We start from the raw sequence: 11,832 nt of genomic DNA, 5'->3' as shown, positions 1-11,832 counted from the left end.
TCCAGCACCCACTGAACACGAATAAAATAAAGTTGGGCTTATAACAATGCCCTATAGTGAAGCACTCATACATGCAAATTTCCCCCAAATAGACTACAACTATCACTTAGGCATTTTATCAAACATCTTGCCTACAATGATTTATAATAATGGAAATTTGGCAAAAGTGAGGTTACCTTGGCAAGGAGTAACCGTCGGAGATGCAATAATGTCGATCTCCACTTAATGCGGACCACAATCACGTTGTCTCGGTGCCACCAATGCTTCAACCCCGGTTGGCACTTGGGTTTCTTGAAGCAACTCACAAGAACCAAATTCTAGGTTCTTCTTCTTCTTCTTTCTTTTCTCCTTGTCTTTACTTTCATGGAGTAACAATGGCATTCACATTCACATTCACATTCACACACACACAAAGAGAGGAAAAAACTTCTTCTCTATTTCCCTCTTCTTCTCTTCTCTTCTATTTTCTTTTCTTTTCTCTTGGCAACAACCAATAGGACTTGCTACCTTGGTTTCCAGCAGCTTCCTAAGCCTCTAATGGTGGCTATGGATGAAGTGCAAGAGGATGGAAGTGTTTCATTCAAACATTTAGCCTTCCACGAGCTTCAACTCGTTTTTCCGACCACCTCAGCAACCTCTCTGCCTGATTTCTTCCCTCAGATGTGTAGAGCTCGGAGAGATGAAGAATCTTCAACTTGAATCACTCAAATCCGACTTAAAATGAGGGAGATATGACCTTTTGAAGTTGGAGCAATGAGATAGCCCGAAATGGAATCTTCGTACGGGTGGCGTAGGCTACACCGGCGGCGCGCGCAACAGGGGCGAAATCTGACCGTAGATCTCATATAAGAGATCTTATAATCCAAGCCGTCCGACTAAACCAACGGACAACAGATCCAAACCGTTAGATTTGAATCTCGATGACGTCATCATGACGTAGGCGCTGACATCGTCAGAAGTGTTGTCGATCTATGATTGGTTGCTTTTCCGGATTTTAAGGGAGCTTGTCTCCCACTCACAAAAGTGAAAATGCATATTGACCGTTGGATCCGAATCTTCCATGATGGCTTTAATCAGATTTCATGAGATCATTAAGATCGGAATCCTTTTTATACCTTCTATACACGCGCGAAACACAATAACATACCTTGATAAAGTGTAGCGCCAGTGCATCAAGAATTATGCATCTAACTAATCAAATCCCACGCGCAAGCATCTATCTCATCCATATCACACCAAAATCTCAGCAGCCTTTGGATGGGCATCAAGCCTACGTGGTCGAATCTTGGCCATCCATTTCACTTCCCTTTACTCCTCTTTATTACAATCAAGCCCCTGCCTCCATATGTTTCAGTGCTTAAAGACCCCTTGCAACTCAGACCTTCAAAATATTTAAATTACACAAAAGCCCTTCGAATTTCAAAAATAAAATCCGAAAAATCCACCCAACACCGAGAGCAACTGATGGATTTTCGGTTTGGATTTTCGAACCGAATTTACGGAAACGCTTATAACTTTTTAATACGATATCCGATCAAGATGAAACGAAGTGCGTTGGAATCGTAACTGGATGCTCTACGACTTTTCAGAAGACTCAATCATCTGAATCATCCATGTAAAAAGACCAAAATGCCCCTACACCTTTCCAATGACGTATCTTTCTCATACGGAATTGGAATGCGATGAAATCAGAACCATTGGAAAGATTGTATTTTTGTCGTATTGTTACATGTAGAACGCTTCCTTTAAAAAATTCATCTTCAATGCCGAAACTGCCCTTGACTGCCATAAATGCCGTAACTTCTTCATACGGTATCGGAATGTGACGAAATCAAATGCACTGGACTAGGAAAATTACAATCTATATTTTTCATGAGAACCGATCTTCCAAAAATGTCATTTTCATTGCCGAAAATGCCCTCGATTGTAAATAGGCCAATTTTGCCAGTTTTGACCCAGAAACCCGCACCACCTATTAATGGTGTATTAAACCACTCCATGCATACCAAGCTGTTCTGTTATCTCATCGGTGACACTGGATACTACCATGTCATCATTTTCATCCACGTCACCCAAACTGGCCACGTCATCACCGCCACGTGGCCGAGTTGCCAACAAGGACAACCATAAAACAACAGCAGCATAATTGATCATTTTCATAATGTGATCACGTACTCCACTTGTGCCATCATATCGAGTGGATGAGAACCACTCTAAATATGTTCCCTTCTCAGCCTTATCAAATTTGGTAAAATTTGTATTAACAACTGCAAGAAAATCCTTAGAATTTTCTTTCGAAGGCACACTTTTCTTAATGGTCTTGTCCATAGTATGCTTTAGAACAATCAGGCATAATCTGTTGGACTCCTCCCACTTTTCATACAGTGTTTTTGCAATAGCATCACTCTCAGTTGTGGGCTCAGGGAGGTTTATCAGTTTTCAGGGCATAATCGAGTCTCATGATTGCAAGAGACACAGTAAGAGAGTCTATCCACTCCTCAAAATTGGAACCATTCAGAACTTTGATGGAAGATAATTGGGAAGTCATAGCTGGCAATAATAATTACCAAAATTTTATCAAAACATACAATATGCAATAACCAAAAGCATATCAACATCCCAATGATATAATGAAAACTGACTAATTAGGGCTTATTAATCAGATTTATCCCAATACTAATTTTAACAATTGTATGAAAAACATAAACTGGGAAAAGATCCAGCATCATTGGGGTCACACCTGTGGTGGCAATATTGCCCAACATGCAGTGAAACTTTCACATGTAAGGCGAGACGCCAAAAAACAACACCATATTGTAGATTCCGTCACATGTGGTGGCAAGACAAGAACCTCCAAAATAGTGAAGCTCAAAACGTCAACCTCACACCATCAAGCAAAAATCGACCAAACGAAGACTCACCTGTGTTGGCAAGAGCACATCGTTCGCCATATGACTTTCTTGACTGCAATCCATCTGGATGATCTATAGTGATTTCGCATTTTTAGGAATTAGCCCACTAAGTGAAAGTCTAATCTCTAAAGTTACGAAAACTTTATAGACCTGGATTGTAACTGTATGCCCATTATATTTTTAATAATTTTCCATCAAAGAATTACTGAATAATAATATGAAAAACAAAAACACATAAAATTTTAATATATAAAATCATCAGTGTTCCTATTATGACAAATCAGAATAACATCATGGGTTGCATATAATTCCCTATAGTGACTGAATCAAAGAGCACAAGAATTAATATGAAATAACAAAATTATATATTTAATGTGCTAGTGACTAAACCAAATGTCATAAAAAGTAAATCTGTAAATAATTATGCTTTATGGTTCTGTTATGAGTCAACCAATTAAAACTCATGACACCTTTTTATTTTATTATATTTAATAAAAAATATATATTCTTTTGTATGATTTCTCAAAAGAAAAAAAACACGGTTTCAAATAAAACCGTACTTACATATTTTTGGTAGAATCCATATTACAATTTACAGATCTCAAAAGAGACCAAAACGTGTTTTTGGGTTTGATCAGATGAACCCACCAATTTGTGGATTTCATAAAAGATTATACACTATGGGATGATACCTCAGAAGAAATCCCCTCAAGATCTGACAAAACCGTACTTATCTTTCACTTTTTTTTTTAACCAAACCGTAAAAGCAAGTACAGTTGCTTTTGTCACCTTTTTTTTTTTTTTTTTTTTAAACCAAACCGTAAAAGCAAGTACGGTTGCTTTTGTCACTTTTTTTTTTCAAATAAAATTATGTAAGTTTTGTCCTTTAGTAATAATATATTATTTTTCTTGTTTCTTCAAAACAAAATGACTCGAGGAGAAGAAATTGATGTTTATTACTGGTGGTATAGCCGATCGATTTTTCATGAACGAGGCTCTGATACCATTGATAGAAAACAAATACGGAACGATTCATGAAGATCGATAAGCATGCACGACAAACACTATAAAATACACGTTTTAGGCATACCTGAATCCATGGTTGAAGAATAAGAACTCCTCAACGTCTTCTTGTATGCTCCTTATATAACTCGATCAATGTTGGTCTGGTCTACCCTCTTTCCCTTTTGCTTTTGATTGTTAGCTTCACTTAATGGGTCAGTGATAACTATATATAGGGGTGAGGGTAGGGACCAACCCTGCAATAAAATTAGGGTTTCCTCCCCATTAAGGAAACAATACCTTAGGTCTACACATGGTAATAAATATTTCATACCAATAAGGTGTGCTAATAGAATCCAATATCTCCATAGAGATCACTTACCAATAATATTGGATTCTTTCTGCTTACTCCATCTTTAGTCAACACCACTAAATCGATTTTGGAAACAAATCTTTGACTATACTAGCCCACCTAATAGGAAATCTTACAAATCTAACCCTGATCATTGATGAAATCCTGTAGTGACGAGCAATGCTTTGTGGCATTCTATAGTGTCGTCTGAGTGTTGCTTGATGCGAAATATCCATTTGCAGCCAATGGGCTTCTATGAAGACGAAGGTGGTACAAGGACCCATGTTTTATTATGAATTAGAGCATTGAGCTCTTCTTCCATGGCAGTACGCCATTCAACTAGTTTTAGTGCTTGAGAAGCACAAGTTGGTTCAATAGACTCCTTTAGAGGATGTTTTGTAGCAAAGAGATTAAGTTATGCTGGTGGATGAAGGGATCCCATACGAGAGTGAGTAATCATATGATGATGATGACCAGGTTGATGATTGTTTGGTGAAGACACCGATTTAGAGGTCAAAACGGGTGAAGAAGAAGATAGAAGCGGGTCGAGTGGAGTTGGAGCTAGAACCGGATCAAGATCCAACAAATTAGGGGAAGGTGATGGATCTGTTTGACATGATGGGCTTGGTTGAGATGATGGGCCAAGGGGAGAAAGTGAGTTTGAGTGATGTTGGACATGGTGAAGAGGTAGAATTAGGAAAGGATGATGGACCGGGTTAAGATGATGGGCCATGATTAGAAGGGTTAGTGGAATCAATTTTCGTTGAGGGGTGTAGAGAAAGGGATCCAGATGTATCAGACGGCCCAGAGTTCGGTGGCCTAGACTCATGTACACAAGGATAGAAAACTGGTGGTGGAGTATGAAACCAGACTGAGGTGTCAATAGACCGAGAGGACATGGCCGAGGGAAGGGAGGAATATGGAAATATAGATTCATCAAAGGTTACATGATGAGCGATATACAATTTGTTGGCAGAAGGATCGAAACATTTGTGTCCCTTATGGTGTAGGGAATAACCCAAGAAAATGCAAGGTCGGGATCATGGATCAAGTTTGTGTTTAGTATAGGGCCGAAGCCATGGATCGCATAAACATCCAAATATACGAAGAGATTGGTAGTCAGGTGTTGTATGAAAGAGATACGCAAGAGGACTTACATTCCCAATGAGTGAAGTTGGCATTCTATTGATGAGATATACTGCTGTTAGAAAGGCATAGCTCCAGAATTGGTTTGGAAGGTGGGCATGAAACAGCAATGCCAAACCAGTCTCAACGACGTGCCGATGTTTCCCTTCCATTGCTCCATTTTGTGCTTGAGTATGTGGACATGAGAACCAATGTGAAATGCCATGAGTTTGAAGAAATGGTGTAAGTTTCTGAAATTCACCACCACCATCACTCTGGATAGCCTTAATCTTGCATGTGAAATAGTTCTCAACATACGCTTTAATGGATGTGAAAATTAACAACACCTCAGATTTAGCACAACTATTCTACTATAATCGTCCACAAACAACACATAGTAAGAGAATTTGTCAAGAGACATAGTCGGTGCATTGCCCCATACACCACAGTGAATGAGCTCCAATGGAGTAGAGCTAATAGATGAAGATGATTCAAATGGAAGACGATGAATTTTTTATATATGACACGCATCACAACCAGATGAACACGTGCTTGAAACAAGAATTCTAAACTGACATAGAACATAACGTACAATCTTGTACGTGTGATGTCTGAGGCAATGATGCCAATTGATGGTCGGCATATGGATTCCAGTCATAGCAAGGAATTTGACGAATAAGCAGTAGAAAACTCCATGTGATATAGCCCATTGTCATCCAGCCTTAATACATGATCGTCCCTATCACCTGATCCTTTATGAAAAATGTGTGAGAATAGAACTCAAAGTAAACATTGTTCTCTGCAGCAAATATGTGAATAGATAATAGGTTCCTCTGTATTTGTGGTACACATAGTATATTGGACATGTGAAAGCTACAATTAGAGGAGGAAAAGGTTGAGGATCCAATATGAGTAATAGCCAGACATTGGCCGTTCCCAACGACAATCTGATCCGGTCCAGAATAAGGAGCACTTATTGCAAGATTGCTTAGATCTGTAGTTAGGTGATTGTTAGAACCTGAATCAAGTAACCAGGAAGATGAAGATGATTTTGTAGCCAAATATGAACCAAGATAGGCATGATTAAATCGTTGCCGGCAATGTGAGGCAACATGACCATTGATATTGCATATTTGATAGCAGGATCGTGGTTGATTTGTAAATGTAGGAGTTGGAGACGGCTCCCCCTGGGAAAAAGAAAAATTCTCCTGAGGAGATCCATAACCAGATTGTGAACCATAGCCAGCGCCATGTGGCGAGTTGGTTCCATAGCCAGATTGTGAACCATCTGGACGATTATAACCATGATAATAACTAGATTGATTATTGTAGTCAAAATTATTAGTGCAACCATTGCCGCGATTCTGATTGTAGTTGCGGCGTCCATATCTCGCTATGTGAAATCGAAAATTGGTTGATTGATTGCCGCGAGCTCGAGAAGAATTATACATACCAGAGGTAGTATTTGTCGTAATGACCGGTGACGACTCAGTTGTAACCGAAGTGAGAAAGCTTTCATGGCTGAGAAGCAATCCGGTTAGCTCAATGAAAGAAACAGACTCTGCTCGTAGACAAATAGAGGTCGCGAAGTCACGATACTTCGAGCCAAGGCTGCGAAGAGTCACAAGAACTAGATCCTCTTCACTAAGAGGATGATCAATGGCAGCTAGCAAGTCTGCAATGGATCGAATATGAAGAACATACTCTGCAATCGACTCAGATCCCTGTTGAATACGAGAAAGTCGATCTTTTAGATCCATGATGTGAGTTCAAGAGGAGGGAGCAAAAACTCGAGACAACGTCGTCCATGCTTCGTGAGAAGTTGTAGCACTGATGACATGTGAAATAGCAATTTCTGAGAGGGAGGAGATTATCCAACTCAAGATGAGTTGATCTTGCCAATCCCAAAGTATTGCAGACATAGATGTTGATGCAGATTCAGCAGAGGAGCAGGGAAACAATCCGTCAACATATCCCAATAGATTGTAGCCTTTGAGTAATGACAAGAACTGTGCTCTCCAGAGCATGTAGTTGGTGTTGGTTAGCTTCAGTGATGGTTGAGGTGAAACATTAGGAGCAACCAGTGACATTACCATAGTTGCATCCGAGACCGAGCTCGCTTTAACAGGAGAAGATGCCATGAGTGAGTGATCAAACACGTATAGAAGCAAGAACAAGAACTCAAGATCAGCTTCAAGATCAAGAAAAGAGAAGAAAAATCAGAAGAAAATAAGAACTCAGGATCAAAGAAGAGCTCGTTTGAGCAAGAACACTCTGATACCATGTAATAAAAGCATTTCCTTGTATTATGATCATGTGTCTGATACATATTTATGCTTGAACAGAACTGACGATCGGACTTCTAACACATTAGCATAGCCATGTGACTACAGTAAGTTGGTCACATTATTGTTACATGGGTCTTGATAACATGTGTATGCACTTATGAAAGTATCCTACGGTGGTCTATCCCTAATAGAAAGTACTAATTTTTCAGCTCAACTTCTGAGGGTTGTAAATTTTGACTCCGGTGGAATTACAGGAGCTTTATACCAATTCAGAAATGGTAATATGTGTTCTATAGGCTGTCTAGTCAATGAGAATTCATTGGATCACTGACATAGGAGTCAAATTCGCACATCTAAGTTGTGTACTTGGCCTTTGAAGTTTTATGCCCGATTTAGAAATATTACTTTCTTATTTTATTTCGCTTTCCCTTCCTTCATAATCTGACCTTCTTATATTAAGGTCACCTTGGGATGCAATAGAGACATCTCGAATCCTTGTTCACCCTTCTTCCCCATAGTAATTAGAGTTTTCTTTACCTTGTGAACTTATGGATAATTAGCGGTAGAACAAGATTTAGCTCCCACACTTCTTACTACATCATCGCCTCCCCAAGGGCATGTTCATACTAGCAGTGAAGCTTGACATCAAGAAAGCTTTCGTCTCCCTTAACTGGAGCTTGAGCTTTCTTTTCAATCTCCTCCATCTTCATTCTTGGCTTGTTAAGTGCATCATCAATCTGAGCTTTGTGGTTGATATTAATGGCTTCCTATTGTAATTAGGGTTTTCTTTACCTTGTGAACTTATGGGTAATTAGCGGTAGAACAAGATTTAGCCCCCACATTTCCTACTACATCATCGCGCCTCCACAAGGGCATGTTTATACCAGCAGTGAAGCTTGACATCAAGAAAGCTTTCGTCTCCCTCAACTGCAGCTTGAGCTTGAGCTTTCTTTTCAATCTCCTCCATCTTCATTCCTGGCTTGTTGAGTGCATCACCAATCCAAGCTTTGTGGTTGATATTAATGGCTTCCTATCCGATCAATTTTGGGCCATGACCCCTGTCATGGATGACCCCTATCCCCCTTCGTTTTATTAATTGCCCTTTAGTACCTTAGCAATCTCCTCAATGATGTTGCGAATTCTGGGCTTTATGGTTCAGAGATTTTTAGAGAGAAAAGGAATTCAAAACCTGTCGATAGAATTAGAATCAAATGTATTAGTGCTTTGTGTTAAAAATCTTTCCATTCCATGGTCTTTTCAGTAAAGTTTGTCTCACTTAAACGGATTCCTATCCTCAATAGCATAGGAAATTTCAAATTTTGCTTCAAATAAGCAAATATATTGGTCGATTTACTTTCTCAAGAGGGTGCTCCGTCCCAAGTATCATTGTCTAAGTACTCTAGTCCTATCTTTGTTTTTTATTTTTTATTTATTATTTTTTTTCTAACAACAGGTATCCAAGTCTTCGGCTTGACAAGTCCTGCAGGCCCATACTGATCCCACAACCACATAGACCAGGTCATACAGGAGTTGAATGAGAACCATTCAACTTTTACTGAAAGCAGTAAAGAGCACTAAACACTCCCGTGTGAGTGGCCCAAGGTGTGCCTACTAGGGGTCGAACTTAGGACATCCAAGTTTACAGCTCGTACCAAGTTCGTTGCTCACCAACTGCGTTATATAATGATATAAATTGAAACTTCCAAATATGCCTCATTTCAGAGTTTCTAATTGATTGTACTTACTTATCCGGTTTAGATAGTTTCTTGCGTTGAGTTTTCCATTGATGCCATGCTAAAGGTGGGTTCTTCGGGTAAGAAACTTTATTATTTGATTTGGTTTTTTTCTTTGCTGATGGCAATGCCGAAAGTGGAGTCCAAATCAATTTTTTTTTTTCTGATGCGTAATGTCGCAGTGGTACCGATATCTATGGTGGTGCCAACAGTTGGGAAAGGTGGAGTTGTTGCCCAAAAATCCCATGGTCGACAGCTGTTTCATTGAAGCTCGTAGATCTGTTATACATTTCTGGCGCATGAATAGTGACAAATTTCCACTAACTTTGGAAGGAGATGGGGTACCACATCAATAGGCAGGAAAAGTTCAACTTCCAATGTTGTTTAGAAGCTTTTCGACCCACTAATTCAAATACCTCACTTTCCCATGCTTTTGGGAAAGTAAGTACAACTCTCCTACCCGTTAGATCCCACCCCATCAAAACCCTTCTAAACAAAAGGGTCCTCATATTTGTAATAGTTTTCGAGAAACAAGTATAAGTTTCCCTCCATTTTTTAACTTTTTTGTTTTTTACTTTTCTCCCTAAAACAAACAGGGCCAATATGATATCTTTATATTGGAAATGTGACTGATGCCATAGGAAAGAATTGAAAACAATTGCTATCATAGTTGGTCAGTTCATAGGTGAATTCCGCATATTTTCACATCTAGAATTTTCACAAATTTACAAATACAATATATACTGCTTTACTAATAAAGTGCAATGTCCCCAAAACCAACATCTCCTTAGCTATTGTTGTCTTATCAGTACACAATTGGATACCCCAATGTAATCCCATTTTTACCCAAAGCCCCCTCCATTAGCCAAAAATGAATAGGTAGCTTCTGAAGACTAACCTACACTAGAATCAAGCACAACTCAATTTTCTTGAAGCATGAATTAGGACTCCAAGGACGTAACAATAATTGCTTACATTGAACATACCAAAGCCTTCAAGTACATTTAAGATACCTTTTTCCAAGTTGAAGTGAAAAATGAAAAGGGATTTTCTTATTAACACCCCTCAGGTGTCAAATAATATGTAATTATATTTTGTCATTTTTTTTATGTATGCAATATATGTGTATGATAATGACATATTTCGATAATTAATGATATAATGATACATCACTTTTAAATTATTTTTAGAATAAAAACAAGGGATTAATTGAAGAAAGTATCAAGTTCGAAATACACCTATAGAGTGTCTTTCGAATACTAAAATAGAACATCATTAGTAAGTTAACTTATCAAAAATATTTCATTGCTTCAATAATGAGTTTGTCACAAATTCCACAATATTTCATAAAAATCCCTACTAAGGTACCTTTCCATCTGTCAGCTTTCTCCTTCAACACAACATTTGTACATTGCCACCAAAACAGGCTTAACTTTATGTAAATTGAAACCCTCTCCTTTGGATGGAACCGATGAGAACAAAGAAGATGAGGCCTCACCCTTCTCACCTCAATGAAGTCATCCACCAAATCAATGTGTTCTTCGTCTTCGACTGCATCAACGACTTCCTCTATCTTTTCTGCAACTCATCCTACTAGGAGGTGCCGATGCGGGGTACCAGAGGCTCACCCAGTTCAGACCAAGAAAGAAATATTCAAATCGATCCCCATTCACATTGAACTTAAAAACTTTTTAAAGCTCATCAACCAATCTTTTGGTATTTTATGGAAAACTATCCGCTTTTCCTACCCCATTTTTTTCCATCAAACAAATGGACCCTTAAGGTTAAGAGTGCAATCGGTTCAATTTCAGTTATTCAGCTTGGTTTTAATTTGATTCAAGATATAAAATACAAAAATCAAAATTAATCAAAATGAGAGTAGGAACACATTTTAAAACCCTAAACCAAAGCGACTCAGTTCAGTTCAATTTTGTATTTCAATCTTTGATTTGATTTTAATTCCTTCCATGGTTAGTTTAGGTCCTATTTAGGTATTTGTGACAAATTTTTACTTCTCTAACACTCCCCCCCAAAAAAAAATTTGTTATGAGGGTCATAATCCACCAATTTTTTCAGCCATTAAAAGGAAAGAATTTATCATCCAAATTGAAATAGAAAATAAGAATACAACTTTACAGGTTCCTTATTTTGTTCGAACATAGGTAATTCAATTCACGGGTTCTAGTCATGAAATTGAAATTGAGCCAAACCAAAAAATGATTCCAGCTTTTGAAACTATAATCAAACCTATTTATTTTGATTCAATTCTTTAAATATCTAGTTCAGTTTCAGTTCTAAATTAACAACCGTTCTTAAGGTATTCGATTTGCCTTGATTTCAACTTAATCCAAGTTTACCTTGTGGCTAAATAAAGTATTGAAAAAAAAAAAGAAGAGGGACTATTATGAGAGGGTGTCACA

Source organism: Macadamia integrifolia, chromosome 12 (genome assembly GCF_013358625.1).
Source record: "Macadamia integrifolia cultivar HAES 741 chromosome 12, SCU_Mint_v3, whole genome shotgun sequence".
In the NCBI taxonomy this organism is placed as follows: domain Eukaryota; kingdom Viridiplantae; phylum Streptophyta; class Magnoliopsida; order Proteales; family Proteaceae; genus Macadamia; species Macadamia integrifolia.
The sequence above is the reverse complement of the archived record's forward strand: the minus strand, read 5'-3'. Positions refer to the sequence as shown.